General features: G+C 52.9%; 1 protein-coding gene and 1 long non-coding RNA gene across 2 annotated transcripts in view; one reads left to right on the top strand and one right to left on the bottom strand.

The window, feature by feature from the left end:
• The window catches only part of KLHL29 (kelch like family member 29), a 295,682-nt gene that overhangs the window by 247,871 nt on the left and 24,785 nt on the right, over positions 1-23,026 (top strand). The window lies entirely within an intron of this gene.
• LOC135323087 (uncharacterized) lies at positions 11,104-17,963 on the bottom strand. Its single transcript, XR_010384254.1, has 4 exons — positions 17,487-17,963; positions 12,935-13,073; positions 12,319-12,445; positions 11,104-11,830 (listed from the first exon to the last, which is right to left on the bottom strand). It is a non-coding gene; the product is annotated as an uncharacterized LOC135323087 (long non-coding RNA).

The raw sequence follows: 23,026 nt of genomic DNA, 5'->3' as shown, positions 1-23,026 counted from the left end.
AAACAGTGGCCCAGTTCACATGCGCAGGATGGCTTACTCTTGTTCAGACCTCAAATAGAACCTGTTGCCTAGGCCTCAGAGGCCCCTAAGTTTAGGAACCGCCATGTGGTGATTCTGAAGGCTCTTGGACCATCTGGCCATTTGAACAGGCAGCTTTCAGAAATTCTGATTGATCCAAAAATAACTCCTGTATTTTCGGTCTTCCCTCTACATGGAGATGTTCGTTACCTTCTTAGACTAACCCACAGTTATTTACGAGGCAAGGTTTTTTTTGGTGTGGGCAGTGGCTCCAGGATTCCTAATTTAATGTCATTTGTTCCAGAAGGCAGAGAAGTAGACGTGTGTCCTCCCCCAAGTCTTCACAGTAATGACACCAACCCGGACTATGAGGCTGGCCCTGCTGGGTGGTCTTGGGCTGTGAGTCAGGGACCACCGTCCCAGGAGAGCTGGCGGGCGACGCTGGTAGATGCAGCCTTGTTTTCCAGGAAGGGCCTGGAGTGGGGAGTGGACGTTTATATTCAGTATCTATTCACTCTGTATTTATGTAATCCTTGCTGCTGGCCTGTGAGGCAGATTCATAGGTAGAAAATCAAGGCCTGGGTGAGATGCTCACCAAGGATACATCGTAGAACGGGAGTGGGAGTCAGTATCAAAACCGCCTGCCTCTGATGTCCATCCCTTTTCCACCGCACCACACCTTGATGTTTCAGTGGCAGCCTGTACTGTCATGAGGCACGTTTGGGCTAAGGATGGGCAAGTCCCACAGGGGCTGTCTTACGCCTCCAAGAGTCATGCGTCTGATATTCTCAATATAAACTGATGATTCTTGGGTTCTTTCCTCATCCCCAAAAGTGCTGAGTGATGGGTGGGTGACTGCATGGGTGGGCCTAATTCTCAAAGTAAATTCATGGGGGACCTTGGGCCCTTTGAGGAAGCTGCAGACAGGGCACTGGCCACCATGGGAGCTGCTGGAGCTGGAAAGTTAGGCAGATTCCTTCCTGTCGCTGCATCTCCCACGCCTTATACAAAGTATTACCAGCGCAGTAAAGTTAATGGAGCCTGTCACCCTGCGAAAGAGCCAATTCTGTGCAAAGATGATACATCTTTGAAGTTAATGAGGTCTATTAATCGAGCTTATGCCCTTTTAAATGAATGAAATTTTTGAAATCTACCAAATAGCAACACATCCATTCAGAAGTAGTTGTGGACACCTCCTATCTCTCTCACCAATGGACGTGGAACCACCAGGGTAGAGCTCTGGGTATTGGCTTCCAGTTGACATTTAGCACAGCCTTCAGCTCCTGGGGAGCTCAACAGATATGTCTGACTGTCCATTCTTGCCCAAATCAGCCCAGTCCAGCACAGCCGTGGGGACTGGACAACCCTGTGGTAAATAATGCAAGGGAGAAAGTGATCAAACTGAACCTCAGATCTCTTGAAGAGCATCCAGCCTTTAGGCTTGGTCCCAGGATCAGCTGGGAGAGCCGCACAGAACATAGCTAGACTACCGGCCCTTCACAAATGGCCACTCCAGGTGGATGTGGGGCTGGGTGGTCCCTGGCTCAGGAACAAGAGCAAGGAAGGAAGGAAGTGAAGACTTGGAACAGGCTGAGCAGAAACACGAGGTCTGGCTCAGACCAAACAGGGCCCATCATGCCACGGCCCCTGGGCTCCCTGAATACACACCGACATTCTGCCCAACGTCAGCCTCCTCCCTAGCTAACGCCACTCACAGTTGCTGAAGAGCACAAAGTGATACTTGTTGTGCCCACAGAACATCTGCTGAAGGCAAAACTTGTGTTTATAGCTCTTCACTTGAAAAAACTGGCCGTGTTATAAAAAGAAAGGGACCATCTGTCCCTCTTCTGGACCCTGGCGCCTCTTGGAAAAGATTTCTGTGCAAGAAGGCAGTGAGAAGTCAACACTGACTTCAGGGGACTATTTTGAGGCCGGAAAAGAATGGTGCCTCCCTGCCGAGGGGAAGTTGAGGCGGCAGATGAAAGCCGGCTTTGTGGAGGCCAGGAGATGGCAGGCACCGCGGGAAGGAGGTGGGGAGCGGCCGGCTGGCGCTGCCCAGATGCTCCGGCTGTGTCGGGGGCCGCCTGGGAGGACAGAGGGATGTGAGGGCAGGAGGGGAAGGACCGGGAGGCCCTGCAGCCCCAGGAGAAGGCAAGAAACAGTCAACACCAGTTTGCTGTTGCACAAAGTCAGAAATCATCCGTTTGCATCCATCTAGCCCAGTTTATCCAGCCCTTCTTATCCAGAAAGTTCTGCATCTTGGGGGCCACCGTGGGCTCAGTGATACCCTCCCAGGGGCTGGTAACTGAGGCCTACTTCCAGAGTGCACAGGGGTCCAATATGTCTATGAGGCCTGCTCCGCACTTGTCTGCCTCAAACCTTCTGGCACCAAGATAGAAAAGTCAGTCATGTGAGAGGCCAGGAGAGGTGGGGTGGGTATTGAGGTGGAGCTGAGGTGGGCACGAGGTGGGACTTCAGAGGAGAGGGAGTCCCTGGCTTCCCAGCCACATTCTCCCAGGCTGGGCCCCCACTGATGGCAACTCCCCAATGAGGCTTTCCCTTCCCGGTCTACACGCCAGATGTCTCAGCTCATTGGTTCTGAAACAGCCCTGCTCATTCTCCCTCCCTCACTCCCCCTGCAGAAAAAAGTTGGGTTTCTACCAGATTCCAAGCAGATTCCAGAAAGCCTTGGTTTGTGAGCCTAAGGCTTTGAGGCTTATTTTGTTTCAGATCCAAACCTACTTTCCTTCTTAGCTTCTGTCCCTGGGATGGAAATGGGGCACAAGCAGCTGGAGGACAGGAGTGGGGTCCTCTGAGGACACCCCTCATTCCCTTCCTGCTTGTCTCTGACGGGGCACCCCCGCTGGCTCCTCCAGGGACAAATGAATTGAGAGTTTCACCTCCATCCTGAGGAAGGTTCTCAAGTCCTCATCCATGTTCTTTAAAGTACTGAATTCCCCCTACTTGAGTGCAAGCATTTAGATTCCGAGGACGAAGGCAGTTCCTGGAATAGCATATTCAAGGCTCCCAGAATCCTAAAAGGTCACACTCCTTTTATTCTTGCTTCTTTTCACTTCTTTTCTGTTCTTATTGATTTCTTTGGGCACATAAGAAAACACAGTAGGAAAAGCCTGCTACTTCCATTGAAGTAAAATATTCTGCAGTCAAACCACATACCATAAAGAAATAATTGCAGTCTGTATATATTGCTAATGGACATCTCTCAGCAATTCTCTGTCTCATAAGCTTTAAACACAGACATTAGTATAAATATGCAGAAATCCCCATTCGGGCAAATTACTCTGCATTTCTGAACAGAAGGAAGATTAACCATGTGCTGATATCTTTGAAGGAGCTCAGCAGAGCAGGAGAAAGTCGCTGGCCCTCTCTGGGAGGGAGCTCGGGACTCTGTGAGGCCTCGAGGACAGAGCTGCAGGCCTGGCTGACATCCTCTGTTCCCCTGAGCCCAGGGCTCCCCTGGAACACAGGGGAGGAGCTGGCCCCATCCTGGCCAGATCAGCCTCACCTGAGCTGGATGGTCACCTGGGTGTCCTGCTGCCGAGGAGCCTTACAGGTTCTCGTGGGTGCAGGAGCGGAGAGACTGAAGATGCGTATTTTCCCCTGGCCTCTCAGCTGCCTGGCAGAAGCCCTCAGGGACCAGCAGGCCCCTGAGGAGAAAGGCCCACAGGGGCCCTGCGGAGGTTTGCAGAGGATGCATCACCAGAGCCTGCAGTCTCCCTCTGAGGCCCCACACTTGGCCCCTCCTCCCCTCCCCCCTTTCCCCCCGCCCCACTTACTCCCACCGAGGGCCCCACACTCCCCCACCAAGGCCGGCATGGTGGGGGGGAGCTCTGTCTTCCACGGCTCTGCAGCCTGTGGCACCAGAGCCTAACCCAGCCTCAGCTTCCAGGGTCTGTGACGGAAGTCCCTCCCTTTCAGAAATCACCCCTCACCCTGGTCACCAAGGTGGGGAAGACACCCCCGTCAGCTCAAGTTGCTCAGTCTGGGGGTGTCGGAGTCTGACCTCCACTGACGGCTGATTAGAGGGGAGGCAGCAGAGGTGGGGGAGGGCAGCCTGACTCGGACACCCCCACAAAGCTCACAAATGTCCCCCCATGTTCTCAGCACAGGCCACCGTGTCCCCTCGACAGACAGCGGCTAGGGGCTCGGTTTTCCCTGGGCTGAAACAAGCACGGAAGCAGGCGCAGTGGGCCAGCCCGGAGGACCACCTCAGGAACTGCGGGCCTGCCTTGTGGTGGGATGTGGGAGGTGAATTATGAGCCAGTCAGGAATCACCACGGAGCCAAGGGAGCCTGGCGCGCAGAGGTCTTCTGGTTATTTATTTTGTGTTCGCCTGCCTTTCCCACAGCAGAATTGAACGCAGAGTGAGAGGAAGGCAATATTTACATTCTAAGGCAGAGGAAAGGGACTGGGGCCTCTTAGAGCTGGAGCCGCAGCCCCGTGGCCCCACCTGTGGCAGTAAAGTCTGGGCGGACAATCAGAGGGTCTGGGAGCAAGGCTGTCCCCAGCCCCAGACCTCCTATGAGGCCAGGGTTCCTATAAACCCCCGGTTCTCAAGCCAGAACTCTGAGGCACCAGCCTCAGCCAGAAACGGAGGAACACAGGAAGATCAGCTCCTCTCCTCAGCTAACCCCAGCACGCGCAGACTTCACTCACCCGTCTCTCCAGCGAGCATCTTGATGGTCTATTTTCATGTCTGTCTCCCCCACTCGACTGTGAATGACTTTAGAACACCCCCGCCACCAGCCGATTTAGCAACTTTATGTGAAATTTTAAGATACCCTTTTCTCAAGACCCTTGCCTGCCACCTACCAGAAAACTGTCACAATAACTAAAGAAACCTATGGTGATGCGAAGTGAATGGCGTCCCCTGGAGGTGTGCAGTGTGCAACCCAAGCAGCCCATTAGTGACTCACAGAGGGTATTACCTCCCCTCACCCATAGAAGGCGCTCTTCTAAGCACATGAGTCCAAACCCTTCAGTGGTCCTCATTTCTCACTAATCTCCCTCAGCTGTCACTCGTGACTGCTGCCCCTTCCAGCTACCCAAGGTGTGGCTATGGTGAGCCCCAGCTCCCCCCTCCCCTCAGCCAACACTGGCCTGTCTCTTCTGATTCATGCAGGTGCTTCCACCCAAGCTGCGACAGCTTGTCCTCCTGGGCGAAAGTCAGGTGTGGCCTCATCAGGGCTTCGCAGCCACCATCCCCAGACCCCCTGTGACCACCAAACAGAAACCAGAGGACCCTCCTGAGGAAGTGTAGAAAACAGAGTATGTACGGGCCTGCCAGAGAGTTCCCAGAAGGGCAGAGAATTCCAGGAAACGGGAGTCTTCCATCCCAACAAAAGCTGGTTCTAGCAGCCAAAAGGGAGAGAGGGATTCAAGTTACTGTCCTCCAGCCCCCAACCCTTGAGGCTCCAGACCCCTGGGAATCCAGCGCTTCCCCTGGTAGCAGGCAGTGTCATGGCCAGAATGAGAGCTGGGAATGATCAGGGGCATCCAGCCAGCCTCTATCCTGGTCAGTTGGTAGGAAGGAGAGAAGCCCAAGCTCTGAACGCTCCATACATCCAGGAGACCCTCCTGAGGAGGCACCAACTGTACAGGGGCACCTGCACGTGTGTGCACAGCCTCCATCTGCCTTCATCAGAGGCTATAGTTGGAGTTGGGCTTGGAGCCCTCCTGGCACTGGAGCAGGAGAGAGGGGAACATGGTGTATAATCCCCCTCCCCAGAGTAGGTCACTTCTCTGGAAGGGTGTGGTCTTACCCATCTGAGAGTAGAGACACACACACACACACACAAACCCTTGGCCTGGGAAGGATCTCCAAAAAAAAAAAAAAGAACAACCTCCCCAGCTAGCTAGGAAGAAGGGCAGAGAGATGATGAGTCATTGTGGCTTTAGGCTCTGAAAAGCTATTTGCTGGGAGCTCTGGGACCAACTGCAGCCAATGCATGAGTGAGGATGCCTCTCTGCGTGACTGTGCTGCCCAGCCCTCATGAGCACACTGAACCCATCTGCCCTTGAGAAGGAGGGCCAGGGAGGTCACCAAACATCCTCCAGGATCCATACTCCACAAGGGTAGGGCTTTGCGTCTGTTTCGTTTATTGCTGTATCCCCAGTGCCTGCAACAATCATATCTGTTGAATGCATGAGTGAATAGAATAAGTGAATGAATGAATGACTGAAGCTGAAAGTGATCCATTCTGCCCACGGTAGTGAAGCATAAAGCTTACCACAGTGCTGTGGACACAGGATGGGAGTCTGGGGGATGGGATAGCTTGAGCAAGGGCATCGAGGTGGCTCCAGAGTTAGGGTGTCTTTAAGGCAAAAGTCACGCTGAAGAAAGCTGTCCTCTTTCAGTCATCCTCTTTGATTTTATATAACTTAATTGAAATGTTCTGTCCTTTGTCACATTTTGTCTTGTCCACTTTTGCAGGGTTTAACCTTATTATCTTATTATTGCCCACTGACCAGAGGTAACTCCCTCTCTCTTGGATTCTGGCCCTGTGCAGGATCACAGCACGCTCCTGAGCAGGGTTCCTCTTTCCCCTGAGGGGTGGTTGTAACCTTAGGGGCTTTGGCCATTTAAGCCCTTGGCCATTCGTAGAGCTGCCCAGGGGTGGTGTAGCTTCCAGTCTGTGGCCACTGAGTTCACCAGCCTCACCTGGGGTCCCAGCCCCTCCCAATGAGTCCACTCTGCCTTCCCTCCTTTCCTGAAGGTCTGCGGTACCCACCCCACCTCAAGTCCAGAGCCCAGGCCCCTCCCCCCTCTCCCAGATCCACGGCTTGGGCTTTGCCTTGGCTCCTCCTATCCAGCCTCGGGTCCTTCCCAAGGAACTCACCCAGCAGGCCCTACCAGCCAGCCCTGCAGCTGGCCTCCCCAGCCAGCTCCACCCAGCCCTGACCATCCACGTCCCCCTCCTCTATCTACATTGTGACCGTTTATGATGCTCCTTGGACCCTGGGCCTCACCTTCCCAAGTGACCCCTAAATCCCCCTAGGCTCCTGGGCTGGCCCTGACCTGCTCTGAAAAAGGCGGCTAGGGCAAGGAGGAAGCAGCCAAATACAGTAACTTGAAATTATAAAAGCAGGGCTTCGAATTAAGCAGAGTTTGATTCAGATCTTGCTTCTGCCACTCTGTGGCCAGGGACAAGTTACCCTCTCTGAGCCTCATTTTCCTTATCTGTAAAATGGAGACCTTCAGTCATAGAGTTGCCGAGAGAATAAAAGGAGATAGTGTAATCTGTGGATCTCAGCGGCGTGGCAGGAAGCACACACCGTGGGGGCTTTTCAAAGTGCAGGTGCTGCCTCCCCTCCCCCCACCCCAAAGAAGGCGACAGCGGGTGGCTATTGGGTATATAAGACTTACGAGTCAGAAAGATGGCTGAGGGCGGCGGATGTAAAGTCCCCCTTGGCCCAGCACCTGATACGTGGTAAACAACCCACAAAGGCGCTAGTTTGCTCCGTTAGGTTTTAATGTTAGATGCTTGAAACTCCTTGCCGGCCTTAAAGCCCTGCCCAACACCCAGAAGCAGAGGCTCGCGGCTGGGGTGCAGGCGCCCGCGCGGGGCTGGGCCCGCGGCTCTCGGGAGAGGGGAGGACCCGCCCCCAGTGACGTAGCCCGGGCCCGCCCCCCGCGCGCACGTGCCGCCAGGGAGGGAGGGACCCGGAGGGAAGGACCGGGAGGTTCCCCGGCGTGCGGCGGTGGCGCGTCTGCAAACGCGTATTTGCATATGCGCAGGCTGGATATTTATAACTTCTCTTCAGCCAGTTCCAAGTTATTGATGTCTTAAAGTGACTTTAATCTGAGCCTTCTTTTCTTCAAATGGGCTTTTGATTTCCGGAGTGATATTATACATGGCTGTAAGCTATTGACTGAGCGATCGCCGTTGTGTTTTCAATGTGCTGATGCTGAAAATCTGCGATATAAATAAACTTCCTCTGGTAGAAACATTATAAAGCACAAGCAGCAGAAATTTATGGAAAGAACAGATTAAATGCTTAGACTTAAATTCTTCAGCGTGCTGCTTGCCCTAAACTGCTGTGTCTGGAGTTTGGGCTGCTGATTCAGGTGGAAAAAATCAAACGGACACATCGCTTGTCGGTGCATTTTTACTATGATCTATTGTGTTGCCAAAAGAGAAAGCTCAAAAGCTGCCATTGATAATCCTAGTTAAAACTTGGAGCATAAATTATTAAGACGTGTAGTTTCTTCTCGGAGTGGTTAGGGACTGGGGAGTGCAGCACAGTAAAGAAATATAACATCAATATGTGCTTATGCATTGTAATGTGGGACATTTTTATGCCCATAATAAAACATTCCGCCTACAACTATGTTTATGAAAGCAACAGATAGGAAGATCCATAATGCCACTTAATAGAGTTAATCACCTCCCATCGGAATGGTTTAAAAGGCTTTTTATTGATGTTGAAAAGCTCTGACCATAATTAATACTCCACACACTGTCAGATGCCAATCAGAGGGCTGGAGGCAGCAAAGGGAAATTTCTAGCACATTGGAGCTGGGAGAGTTCTCAGAACTGGGTCCATTTATCTGAGCTCCAGGTTTTTAAATCAGGAATCTAGCCTCTGTGTCAAACACTGGCTGGGGCTTGAAGTTCTAAATTTTAAACTCTGGGGCTCTAGATGTAAATTCTAAGTTTGTTCTAGGTCATGGGCTCTGGACTGGTTCTACCCTCTCAACTCTAGACTCCAGGTGACCCACTCTGGGTCCCTGCGTCTTGAGTGAGATGGCCCTACAGCACGTCTGTATCCAGAGCAGGGGAAAGGAATGAAAGGATGCTTCCTAACAGTCTTGATTTAGTTTCCTGTTAGTTTGGTGGATCAGGTTGACCACAGAAACTTATGCTGTGTGCCCTCCCTTCACCTCTGACCATGCCAGCCAATTTTCAACAAAGAAGAGGGAAGCACTCCACTCGTTCATGGCTGGCCTGCCCCAAATCATCACATGGGTGAAGGCTGGTCCCTCAGGACCACAGCCTGCCACGGAACAGACTCAGACTTACTGGCCAGGCCCGCAGCCAGCCAGCCTTGAGGCTCTGGGGCTAATCACACCCCCTTTCCTTCCAAGGAGATGGCTTTATCTCGTTTGTCCCTTATCACACAGCTGCTGAGTGATGGGAGCCACAAGGAATCTCCCAAACAGCCCAGAAAAGCTGAGGAGGTGAAGGGTTAGCCTGAAATAATTAAAGAATAAAATCGCTCTTTAAGAGCTCAATTTGAGCCACCAAGAGTGAAGCAGGCAGCAGGAGATAGCGCTTTCCAGGGGTGGAAGGCCCTCTCTTAGGTGCCCAGGCAGCAACTCTGGGGAGGCTGGTAGCTGAGTTGGAGCCAGCTGGTACTCTAGCAGAGATTTTTCTAAGTGTGAAAGCTCTTTTTCCTCTTGCAGAGTTGGGCCAACAAGAACTAAGAGTGAACCCTGAGGGCAGCAAGTGGATGGAGGATGGGCTTTGAGGCTAAGCTCTGTCTCGCAACACCACATGGCATACTTCTCTTTGCTACTGGACTCCCAGGGCACACAGGGGCTTGGAGGGTGGGTTGTCACCACAGGCTCAGAGATTTTTGTACTTGCTGGGAAGGTCTTTGTAAGAGCTCTTTATTAAGACAGAACCCTACCTGAATTGACTTCTGGCATCCGCCTGAACCAGTCACTGGGTTTCCATCACAGCCTGAAAGGATTGCACCTCCCCACCGCCAGCATCACCCAGCATGAGAGCTGTGCTCAGGTGACTTGACCTTTCAGCTGGGGAGGCTGTCACAGACATGGGCTGTGCATTGGGTCCCTGAGGGACGCTGTCTACAGCTGCCCTCCACGACATGAGCACCCTTGTGAGGACAGGCCACGCCTCCCCATCCCAAGCCCTGCACAAGTCACAGGGACAGCTGGGGAAGATCACGAGGCATGGGTGCTGTGGGGGAAAGGCTCTCTGGGTCAGCCAGCAGAAACGGAGTGACAGCCTATTATGCATAACAAACAGAACCCTCATGGAGCTCACATTCTGGCTTCTCAAAGCCTCCCAAATAGCCATGGCCTCCACTTCCTGGATGAGAGAAATAAGAACTTGAGTGTGACCTTTCCAGGGCTGTGCACAGCAGCTAACCCTAACCCAAAACACCAGAGCCTGGTTCTCAGGTGGATCTCCAGGGTCACACCCCAGCCCCTCTTGGGGGAACTCCCTCCACCCCAGGCAGCCACTGGCTGAGGGGAGTGTCCCCGGCTCGGGGAGGACACCCTGGTAAATGTTGAGCCTGCAGGAAGAAGCACTGAGGTTTCAGTTTCACTCAGTCCTTCTCAGGGAAACAGAGCCAGCGGGTTGCAGAACTGGCTCCTCCTTGAGGCAGCAAAGCAAGGGAGACTGAAGTCTCTGAGGCCTGGGAGAAGGGGTTGCAAACTAGTGCTGGAGGCACAGTTAGCATTCATTGAGGGGATGTGGATGGGGGTACCAGTCTCTGTTCTTGACCCGGCAAGTTGTCTTCTGAAGTTCCGTGTCTCCCACTGGGTTTATGTAAATGAGCTGTAGGACCTGGTCGGGCAGACAGCACACATGGGACACCCCTGACTGAGTGGGGTTGAGTGCCCAGCCACACGCTAGCCCACCCAGACTGGCATGGTCTACCTAGAGCCCTCAGCCATCAGAGCTGTCCTCCTGCAGCTATCAGGCCCCAAGCAGTTGCCAGGCCCCCACTCTCTCTGCCCACAGCTCTGGTAGCCTTGAATCACCCACCAGGCAGCTGTTCCTGATCCCTTCCTGGCCTGTGGCCTTGAGTGAGCCCCGAAGCCTGAGAGACTGGTGCACTGAGCTAGGCTGGGTGAGTGGTTCCCTGGGGGACTTCTGGGATGAGTTTTCTAATAGAGAGATCTGTGCTGGGAGGTCATGATACCACCTGCCATTAACAGGAGCACCCTGCCCGCAGTTCTCACCAAGAAATCATAGGCAGCTGTTTGGAGGCGGGTGAGTGATTTGCAAGGACCACAAGAATATTTGCATAAACATATGTATGGAAGTGTGTGTTTATTTGCATTCATTTGCATAAATTGCTGGCTCTTGGAGCTGTCGTTCCTTAATTTTATTTTATTTTTTTCACTAGATTTCTTTGAGTTCTGAGTGCAGATCTGAACACTTCAGGAATGAGAACCAAAAGGCAAAAACAACAACAGCACTGGGGCAGGAGGACAGAGGGCCTCAAACTTTATTGAACATTAAAATTTCCTGGGGAGCTTTTAAAAATCCTGGTGCCTAGATCACACACACACTTATTGAATAGAAACTCTAGGGGTGGGGCCCAGGCATAAGTATTTTTTTGAAGCTTCCAGCTGAGTCTGATGCACAGGCCAAGGTTGAGAACTGATGCCTTAGACAGGGCAGGCCCATGTCACATCACACCAGCCTCAGCCTCCAGCTGCAGACACTGGGCACCTCACCTCACCTCACCTTCCTCACATGTACGAGACACTCGTGACACTCAAAACAAGTGCCGCGAGGTACGTGAAGGGCCACGCCAGCACACAGTCGGCTCTTAATAAAGGAGCCTTCATCATCATCACCATCTCTCTGCAGTGTCATCATGTAGGACCAGAGTGTCTAGAGGCCTGGCTGCTTCTCCTGGCCCTGCGACCCAGGTCACCCTGGACTCCACCCTGGCCCCCAATCAGCCCCCAGGAGTAGCGAGTGCTGCAGGATGGGCCCAGGATCCGAGATGCATGGTCCTTCCTCCTTCAAAATAACTTCCAGGCTGATGATTCCACCATTGCCAGGTGCCTGGGAAGTGGGTGCTTGCAAGGGGAAGACAGCATGTTTCAGAGAGAGCCAGCCCAGCCCTGCCCCCCTCTCTCTCTGCTCCTCCCTCCAGGCTGGGAGAGAGCCAGGCGCTGGGCTTGCAGGGTTTTTCTTTCCCTGGTGGGTGCTGTCTGGGGGAAGAAGGATGCTGGAGATCTGGGAATGCCCACTGCACTCGTACTCAGTGCCGTCGGACCCAGAGTCCTGCAGTGTCTCACTCTTCCTGCTTGATCCAGCACTCCACCCGTCCACCGGGCCCACGGCCCCAGGCTCCTTAGAGCCCTTGGTCCCTCCATGCGCCTTCCTGCTTCTGTTCCTTTGCTTGTGCCATGCACTCTGAGGGCAGCCCTTCCTCCACAGAAGGACTCAGGATTTGTTGGCTCAATTCCTGTCCATTCAAGACCCAGCTCAGTGCCTCCTCTTCCATGACACCTTCTCTGATCCAGCAACTATTAATTCCCTCTGTCACTCGTTCAAACCTTACCTGAAACCTGTTCAAGGTCAGAAGCTCTGCCGGGCTCTGGGGTACAGAGGCTGGTCAGACCGAGGCTCTGCTTTTGAGAGCTTCTCTGAGCAGTGATCAAAATCCACTCTGTTCTCCTCCTCAGCACCTGCAGGGATATGGGAAGTTCCTGTCTCCTCCTGCTGTGCAGATGCACCGCTTTAACAGACGCTGCTCAGGGTGGACAATACAGGTCTTGCTAACAGGAGACAGGCATGGCCGTACTTTGGCCTGCAGAGGCCAAGAAAGGAGGGAAGTGTTGGTTTCAGAACCTTCAGGAGGCAGAGGGGAGCAGGTGGGAGCTGAGGGAGAGGCTTCTGATGGCAGCCAGCCCACTCCTGCCCTGGATCCACCTTTGCTGGGACACATGGGGTCATTCCTGCAGCTTCAGGGAACTCTATGGCTTGATTTGCAGACACACACCCACCTCCCACCCCCCCTGCCAAGTGCAGGGCAGCTGTGCTGGGGAAAGCCTCCCTCCCAGCCTGCCCCAGGGCCTGGATGCTTCCCCCTGGGATCAGGGCTGTAGTTAACCTCCACCAGACCTTCCTATCCCACTGTGTCCCCCTCACCTCCACCCACCAGCGGCAACACTCACCCCGAGGGTCCTGGCCCTTGGGCACCCACAGTCCAAGGGCCTGACAGATGAGAAAATAACCCTGGCTCTCTGGTGAGCCCAGTGCCTTGAGTCCAGGGATGGCATCTGAACCTGGTCTTATGGGACAAATAGACAGGTCCTGCAAGAGGAAGAGGAGAGAGTAGTGCAGACGAAGGGAGCTGCCTGTGCAAGAAGCAGCCTGGGTGCTGCCCCTCCACGGCCACCCCACACCCTTCACTTCCCTTCACAGCCATCATCCCCCCAGCCTGTGTACAGCTGCACCTAATGCCAAGAAAGCTTGTGAGGACAGAAAGCAGGACAGCGGGCTCACTTTGGTCTCCTCCCTACCTGCACGTGGCAGGGCTCCGTCTGTGTAGGCTGATCCGTGCTGGACACAGCCCATGGGGGAGACTGGGCTGGGGCTGGGCTTCTTAGCTTTTGTGCCGTGCAGGGGACAGAGCCGCCCCATGTGGCCATGCTCAGCCAGTCTCTGAGCTCAGTGGCAGGTTCCCAGGGATGCCCAGCCCCTGTGTCCAGCCCTTCTAGAGCAGGGAGGACCCAGAACCCAGGGCTGCAGCCGAGACACAGGCCCTTTCCTGCCCTCACAGGACAGCACCTCTTGGGTAATTACTTCCAATGAGAGTTTGTAAAAACAGTACTCCAGCTTTATTATAGACTCTAATAGGTTCAGCTTCTCAAGAAAAATAGACTGTCAGGCTAAATACCTGTGGGGAAGTGATCGCGCGGAGAGGGATATCATTAAAGCTGGCAGCTCAGCTGAAATAATAGTGTGAAAGGTCCCCTGTCAGGGAAATCAACCCAGAAGGTCAGGGAGCACACGAGCCCAAATAGGCCTGCCCTTCCTGCATCTGGGTCTTTGCAGTGTATGTCGCTGCTTGGAGCCAGTGTGTGTGAGCCGCCCCAGGACCACTCCTGTGGGTTCCAGAGCCGGAACCAGGCTCTGACAATTCCGGGAATAAAAGACAGCATCTCTGCCCAGCCAGAGCTCACAGCCTAACCAGAGGCAGAATTCAGCAGGCAAATGGCATGCACTGAAGAGGGAGGGATTGGCAGGGGAGAAGCCTGAACTGGCAGACAGGAGGCGGGGTTGAAGGGAATGTCAAGAGGGTTCACCTGGGGACCCTTGTAGGGACCTCCTGGGACCAGGCCGAGGTGCCTCGTCCATGGACTCGCATGCACCCAGCACCCCACCAGCCAGTGTGATGGGCAGGTGTGTCGGACAAGTGGCTGGTAGATGGGGCACCGAGAGTGGGCCCACCTGAAGCATCACCAGGGGCTGGCTCCTCCCCGGGGCACAGTGTCTCCTGGGCTGCCTGATTGCCTGGAGGGCACTGCCCCACTTTCTTCTTTTATGCTTATTTTCTAATTTTCCTGGAATGATGGTGGCGACTAAAGACCATTAGCAACAGGAGAAACTGAAATGATGCCTGGGCCTTCGCCTCCCCTGAAATAACAAGAGACAACGTGTTGCCCAGACCTGACCCGGCCAGGCCATTGGGAAGGGTGAGCACAGATGGAGACCTGGGGCAGACGGCCACGGAGAGACTCCCCTTCCAAGAAGACTACATAAGGCAGAAGTGGGGCAGAGAGCTGTCCCCACCCCCACAAAACACACACACGCGCGCGCGCACACACATGATCACTCCTCCCCTGCCTCCTCACCCCAAGTCCTCTCGGGCTGTGAATTCTCTTCTCCTGTGATGTGATTCACAGAGCTCTGAGCTGCCATTAGCCCCCAGCATCTGAGGTTTCCGTTTCATTTCCTTCTTTACCTGGGTAACTGAACTGATTGTACTCCCAGCTCCGGTTCACTAATTCTCACAAATCCTTTTAAACTATTGATTTATTTGCTGGGACCGTGGCGCTCAGAATTCTTGGGAAATACTGGCTTTTGCTAAAGCACATGGAGGAGGATTGCGTTTCCCCTTTTCTTTATATCTCTCTCCACCCCCTGCAATTCCCGGTCATCCCTAGGCCGCCCCTCTCTCCCTCCTCAGTCGGCCTTCAGCATCACCGCTGCTCACGTAGCTCTCATCCAGCTTCTCACCTTGGGTGCCTTGTGTCCCCACTGAGCCGCCCTCTCCCCTGGGACGGGGACTATCCTGCTCATCTATTGCCCCCTCTCCTCTGCAGCTCCCCTCCGCCACCAGCTCTCAGCCCAATGCCCTGTATCTTGAAGGTACCTGACAAATGTGCTTGGGCTGGTTAATTGTGTACCTGGGGATTTCAGAGGAGGATCATCAGAATGGGTTGGAAGAGCGGAGGGGCAATCCGGAAGAAGGGGATTGTGTGCAAAAGGCCAGGGGAAGAGGGTGATGGGGGCCAAGGTGTTGTGTGACGGGGGGCCCAAGTGTGTGGGGTGAGACCACTCACAGTTGACTCTGAGCAGCCTTTTTGAGTATAAGAGACAAAACTGACTCATTAAATCCACCAGTACTACCCAATTTCCTGTGGGATAAAGATCGCAGGAGGATTTATCTCTTTCACAGCCTGATATGGGCCTGCCTCTCACATCACATGCTCAGACACACACATTCACACACACATATGCTCGTACACATACATACACACACCATATGCACACACATGCCATACGCTCATGCCCACATACTTATACACAACACACACTCACACACACACATACGTGTCCTCGTGGTTCACATGTTGCCCCTCCAGCCCACCTGGTGAGCTCCTACTTATCTTTCCAGTGTTCCCTTAATCATCTCCAGTCCCGTGGAAGCCTCCCTGCTCTCCAGAAAGCAGAGCCAGCCACCCTTCCTCTGCCCGGTCCTTGCCCCGTTAAAACTTTCACTCAGCATCACAGTTATTTAGTGTGTCTCCTGTTAAACAGTGAGCTCCCCAGGTCTGCAGACTTGTGCATCCGTGTGTGTCCTTGGACCCCATCCAGTGCCCAGCACACAGGAGACAAACAACATCTATTTAATGGATAAACAAGTGGGCCAAACAGACACAAGGTGTCTGCCGTTCCCAGAGTCTGCCTCCGAAAGGGGATAGTCACACCTCAACCTCATTCAGCTGTGGACTTAGTCTCCTGCTCCAGTGCACCCCAACCTCCCTGCTTTCTGCCCTGACCCCTGAGCACCTAGAGCTCTCTGAGGTGCTGAACTTGCTTGTCTCACTTGGCCCCAGCTATCTGTCCTGGCCTCTTGACTCTAGTCCCTGTAGCCAAGAACCACCCCAACTTCCAAGAATCTACCTCCTGATGGACAAGAAGCAGTGTCTATAAATACACTATAAGCAGAACATAGTTCACAGAGGCACCAAGCATTATGAGAGCACAGAGGGAGGAGACAGCTCCTCATCTCCACCCCAAACATCAGATTCAACTCTGTCCTTGAGGCCAGACACAGTCTCATCCTCCCCTAGTTCTCAGGACCAAGACCCCTCAGGGCTCCTGCCTCCCTGGTGCCAAGTTCTAGCTCCTGGAGGAGGCTCCTGCCTCACAGAGGGACTGGAGATCTACCTTCCCTCCAAATCCCTCAGCCCCTGGCTGCTCCCAGATCATCTGCCTTGGGCTCCCACTAGCCCCTTGTGAACCCCACCCTCAGGGTCCTGACTTGACTCACCTGGATACTTAATTCACTGCCCATTGGCCCTCCCCACTGCAGCACATTAGCCTAGAGTCCCAGCTCCTTGCAGAGCTCCCCGCACACTGGTCTTGACCTCATTTCCCACCCAACTCTTCTAAGCCCTGGCCTTCTCCAGGACACCCATATCCCTGCAATGCCATGACATTTTCATCCTCTCCTGCTCAGAGTAGTCCCATTGCCCCCTTGACTTCCATCTTCAAAGCAGGAGATGGAGCCTTCTTTACTGGGGCTGCCAGTGTCGACCTACCCAGGTACTTCCCTCCAACTGCAGCCTCACGGTTTGCCTAGTGGCCTTCCCTGCTCATCCAAAGATCTGCCCCCACTTCTACAGTGACCAACTCTGGCCACTGGGGTTCTAACACTCTGCCCCCTGGCCTCCCTCATCCCTCCCCAAACAAAAGCCCATCCCCTTGGACTCCTACCCCAAGGTCTCAAGGTGAGAGCTGTCAGTGAAAGCGGCCAGTTATTGGCCTACGTGTGAGCAGGTCTTACCATCCAGGCCACCGGGACCCTGGAAAGCTGAGAGGGCCACCTCTCTCTGGCCCCTGTGTGTGAAGGCCCCTGTTTTGCAGAGTTGCCTTGAGGGTTCCAGGCTGCACCTGGGCTCAGCGGAGCTGTTGGGGTGGTCAGTCTTTCCCAAGAGAGCCCTTTAAGGCTCTTCAAAGCCATTGGAGCTGAACAGAATAGATAAATCCCTCCCCAAGGAGGACCTAGTGGATGTAACCATACTTAGCGGCTGTAGATGCCATACAAAGTTATTATTAACACTGGTATATCCTGAAGTTAGAAGGGGCTTTGTTTTCACATTCTTTCCATCTGACTCCACACAACTGTGACATTTCAAATGGTTCTTCTGGGTCATACTTTGGGGAAGTTATTCTTACCACTCAGAACATGTCTGCATCTGGTCTGTAACTCACCCAGAATTCCAATCAGAAAGGAACTTTTTGTGCAAATCATGGTACCAGGTGTTCAGGGGCCAGAGAGACGAGCCCTCCAGGAGATCACAGCCTAGAAAGGAGACAGAGAGACAGACATTCTTCTGGAATTAGGCAGCCAGGGGTGTCTACTGCAATTGAGGCACCAACAAAGTCTCAGGGGACCACAGGAGAGGTCTGTGATCAGGGAACTTCGTAAGAATTCTTACAGGATGGAATTTAAGCTGAGGCTTAAGGGATGGATGAGACCCTAAAAAAAGTGTTAGGGAAAACTTGGCCAAAGGGGCTGAAAGAAAAATAATGAAAGTGAAGGAACAGGAGGACATAGTGGGCATGAACTTAGAAAAAGGGTTGAGGGATGTGTGGGGACATGAATAGAAGTGAGGCTATGAACAAAGGTTAAAAGTAATTCCTAGAAGGCTCTGACAGCCACTGGGAAGGAGTTTAGGAACAAGGGACTCAACATTCCTTGCTTGAGTGGCCTCTAGATGAGGAAAGAGCTCTTCCTCAAGGTCACAGGACAGTCATGGTGATTCTATGGCTTGATCTAGGTCTCCTGGTCATCTGCCCCATGCCCAGGCTGGCATCTGCCTCTGGTCAGTCTTTGGACCTAAGACACAGAGGAAGAGAAGGTGATGTTTCTGTTAGTTTTCGGAGGGTTTCAAGTAATTTTAAGGAGAAAATTTCAAAATTACGTTTATATCATCTTGGAGGACATGAGAATGTTCTAACTGGAAGGTAATCTTCATTCTGCCCAGCAAATTCTTTGCAAGCTCCCACTGGTGTACAGCCCTGGGGCGGGGGCTATAGGAACAGAAAAGATCTTGGGTGCCAAGTTTCAATGTTTGAGAAATAAGTCTGTCACCTAGCATTGGACAACTTGGAAAAGGCAGGCTGGTGAGAAGCAGTGATTGTTCTTAGGGCTTCTGTCAGAGGCAAGAAACCTGAGTCTCTCACGTTTCCCTTCTCTGGAGAGCTCCATTTCCTGGGAGGGTTTGCCCACAGAGTGGTGGGGCTGGGACTCAGTGACTTCCCAGTAGAAGGCTGGTCCCTCTGACTCAGGCTGGGTGTGTGTTCCACAGGTGGTTTTTTTCTGTCTTACTAGAAGCTGGATCCCAGCTGGCTGATTCTGAGCCCAAGGAGACGGGGGAGAGGAGTATATCTGCTGGATGTGGGAGGGGGAGAGGAAGGGCAGCATCCAGCGTGGGAGCCCGGCCTCCAGACCAGCTGTGACCTGGCTGGGTAGCAGCAGCAGGAGGCTTTGTTTGTGTAAAGCCGCCATTTGTCCCCGCGGTGTCGGTGTCAGCACGCGTCGGGCTCCTGCCCCCGGATGAATTATCCTCTGGGCGTGCGTGACACGGTCTTCGCTGGGCTTTCTCAGTATATTTCACAACTGCTCTGAGTTTATAATTTTTTCAGGTCCTTTATCAAATGTGTGTCATAAACACCAATGGACTTGAGAGCATTTATCACCTAGCTGGGTTCTTACGTGAGCTCTGAAAAAAATTATTTGGCCGCACAGCCTTTCTCGGGGCTCTGATTTAATGGACTTCTCTGCTGCAAAGCCATTGAAATTCGTTGCCTTTTAATATTTGACATCTCTTCCTCTTTATTACCACCTCAGACAGCCTTTCTAGTCCAGCTGGAACGAGCCCATTAGTCTCTGACAAATAACTTGTGTCGTTTGGTAAAAAATATGCAGAAGTTTGGCTGCAACTTCATCTCCAGTCTTGGTTGTGTTTGTGGCCTCACTCTCCTCGAAGCAAAGCATCCAGCCCCAGGCAGCCCCTCCCCAGTGTCTCCTTTCCCTCTGATGCCACTTGCTGGACTTGCTGGGTCCACACAGCCAGGTTACCCTAACCATGTACAACAGAGTTGGAGACGGGTATTTTATTTAGAGACGTGCATAACTGGGTATTAAGAATTCACCTCATAGTAGCACTCTTCACAATAGCCAAAAGGAGGAAGCAACCCAGGTATCCACTGACAAATGAATGGACAAGCAAAATGTGCTCAATCCATACAATGGAATAGTATTCAGCCTTAAAGTGGAAGGAGATGTTCACATATGCCACAACATGGATGAACCCTGAGGATATTATGCTAAGTGAAATAAGCCAGTCGCAAAAAGACAAATACTATATGATTCCGTTTATATGCGATACCCAGAGTAGTCAAGTTTACAGAGGCAGAAAGTAGACAAGTCACTGCCAGGGGATGGGGGAAGAGGGGAGTGGGAATTTGTTTTTTAATGGATACAGAGTTTCAGTTTTGCAAGATGAAGAGTTCTAGAGATTGATTGCAAAACAGTGTAAATGTATTTAACACTACTGAACTTAAAAATGGTTAGGATGGTAAATTTTACAACAATAAAAAAAAAAAAGAAGTAGCTTCAAACTGAGCCAGCAAAGGAGAAACCGACACAGAGAAAGTGCTCTATGATTCTGAGATTTAGTGGCTTAAAACCACAAATGTTTATTTAGATTATGATTCTGGTTGTCAGTTTGGGTTGGGCTTGGCTGGCTGATCTGGGTCCGGCTCAGCTGATATTGGTGGGGAACTGGCTGGTGTAAATGGCTTGTCTATGAGGGCTCACCACTGCTCCACATAGTCACTCATCTTCCAACAGACCAGTCCGGGAGTGATCATACGGCGGTGGTGGCAGAGAAAATGAGCAAAAGCAAGCAAAACCTCTTGAGGCTATGGCTCACACTCACACGGTGTCCTTTAGACCGTATTTTGTGGCCCAAAACAAGTCACAAGGCCAGACAAGATTCAAAGGGTGGGGCAGTTAACTCCACCCCTTGGTAGGAGGGGCTGCAAAGAATTTTTGCAATCTACCACACCACCTATAAATAAAAAAAATATATATATATATAAAATATGTAAATATATAAAATAAAAATAAAACAATAAAACAATCTAGTGCAGGAAACATACATGTAAATAAGTAAATACAATACACAGTATGCTCTAAAGAGGTAAGCTCAGGATGCCAGGGGGGCAGAGGGCAGAGGGATGTGGCAGAAAGAAAGAAAAGAGGCAAAGAGGCCTGCAACAAAATAATACCTGGAATTGCAAAATAAAATGGTAATTAGACTATAGGAGGAAGAAAGATCTGGGCAGAGGGGCACAGTGGCAGAAATGAGTGAAGGCTGGGAGGGGGGCCTGCCTGCTGTGCAGTGTGGCTTCAGAGGGGAGTGAAGGACCCACCAGGGAGGGGAGGAGCTGGCCAGTGGGGGAGGGAGGCATCAGAGAGGGCCTTGCTCCAGCCTTGAAGAGTGATTTAAGCAGGGGCTGATGGTCAGGCTGCTGTATGGAGGGAGACAGCCTTAGAGACTGCTATGGTGACTCAGGTAAAAAGATGGTGGTTCAAATAGGTGCGACCAGGGCCAGACGAGAATGATGCAGAGGTGTCTAGTTGGTAAAAGAGGCAGGATTTGGTGTGGCGAGGGGTGGGGAGGAGTCAGCGAGGAGCCTAGCAAATGTGTGGGCTGTGGGCATGTGCTTTCTGCCGGGTGGTCTGAGCAGCTGGAGTTCTCCAAGGAGGGGCAAGGCCTAGGGCACAGGACAGCCACTTGTGTGGGCAAGGCAAGGGCCTGGCATTCCTCAGGCACAGGGGGAGCATCCCAGGGAAAGCTGGGGAGACCAGAAAGTGATTCCCTGATGCCCACTAACACAGAGGGGCCCTGAGATCAAGACTTCTCTTATTCACAAGCCTGAAGTAGCCAAATTCTGCAGTGTGCTGGGATGCATGCAGCTGGAATCCACTCTGAAGACACAGCCCCTGCCAGGCTCTGCCCTGAGGTCCGCAGTCCACCCAACCTGGGCACCAGTGCAGCTGGTTAGAAGGCTTCCCAGGAGCCCACAGGCCACCAAGCTCCTCAGATATTGAAGGGTCCCCCTCTGCTGAGACAGGGGGTGGGCAGGAGGGCAGCCTGTGCCCGGAGCCAATGCTGGCTTCCTCCCCTGGATCCTGGGTTGTAATGTCCCAAAACGCCGTCTCCCCGGCTGGGCTCCGCCGACAGCAGTAAGCACGTACTGACTGATCAATACTGTGAATGCACTTGGGGCCCTGCTGTGAAAAGGAATCCCCTGGTGAGCACTTTCATAAATTGAAAAATTCTTCTGATACTGAGTAATCTTGCCCAGCTATTAAATCCAAATTTCCACAAAGTGAGAGTAGGCAGCGCCTACAGTTATGATGACCTGGATCTCCAAGCACCTCCTCCCAGACCCAGCCCGGGCTTCCCAGGGCAGTAGGCGTCGCGGCTGGGGCTGGGGCTGCAGACGCCGTCAGTGCTGGGGTCTTGGTTTCAAGTAAAATCTTTTCTTCCAAAACAATCAGTATGCTTTGGGCCCAGAAGGAGTGGCGTTCTGTGTGGCTCTGTGTTCTCCCGGCACCCTGAGCGTGGTTAACTCAGCAGGCACGTGGGGCTGCATCCGTCACTCACCGCAGTGTGACAGCCGGGGCCTCCAGAGCAGGTGCCCGTGGGTGCTTGAGGGAATCGAGAGCAGCTTGCCCAGGGTCACAGAGCCAATTAGCGGCAAAGCTGGAACAAGAATCAGAAATTCCAGCCCAGAGCTCTTTCCCTCCCACAGGACTTCACTCAAAAAGGTGACAGCACCCACCTGGCTCATGGTTTGGGAATTAGTTCAGTTGGTGGCTCTTGTTGGAGCTGAAGTGTGAGCACAGCAGTTCAGCCTTAACCCTGCCCAACCCTGAAGGCTCTCCCTGAGTCGGACCCACCCGGCCGCGTCCCCACTGCCTCCCGCCAGCCCAGGCCCCAGCCGTGGCCTCCTGCGCCTCTCCCCAGAGTGTCCCACGGCACTACCCTAATCCCACAACTCAACAACTCATCCCCTCTTCCTTCCTGATATCCCCCTGGAGAAGTCGGAATGTGGTCCTCACGTACCTCCCCACTTCGTTCCCTCCAGCACTGCCGGCCATGGAGCCGTGGCATCCACAGCGTGAACACCTGTCTTCCTCTGCCCTTCCTCAGCACTGCTGTAGTTCAGGCCTTTGTCGTTTCGCACTTGGATTACAGAGTGAGCACCACCATCGACAATATTGTCGACCTACCACGTGCAGGCACACGGCTAACAACTCACCCTGGGCTCCTTCCCTTAACCTTCACCGGAGGGGGAAGCTGAGGCTTTAGGGACGCTGGTTAACTTTCCCAAGGTCACACAGCTGATAGGTTCTCTCTCAAGCCTGGCACTAAGGCTTTCCTGCCCACTATCCTCTGATGTGTCTGCCAGAGTTTCACCCTGTCATTCCCTTGCACAGACTCCCTTTGACTCCCCGATGTCCACAGATTCAGCCTGAGCCCTCTCACAAGGCTCTTGAGATCTGACCTTTCCTGCCCACCCATCACACCCTGTCTCTCCTCCAGGCCTTTGTTCCCTCCTTAACTGCTCCCAGGCACCCACACCTGGTGCTGTGAGCCTTGCTGGTCTCTCTTGCTCCAGGCACAGGGAGTCTTTGGAGCCTGCAGCCATTATCACCCAACACACACACA

The sequence above is a fragment of the Camelus dromedarius genome, chromosome 15 (assembly GCF_036321535.1).
Source record: "Camelus dromedarius isolate mCamDro1 chromosome 15, mCamDro1.pat, whole genome shotgun sequence".
Classification (NCBI taxonomy): domain Eukaryota; kingdom Metazoa; phylum Chordata; class Mammalia; order Artiodactyla; family Camelidae; genus Camelus; species Camelus dromedarius.
This window is presented reverse-complemented; position numbering and strand designations above follow the sequence as displayed.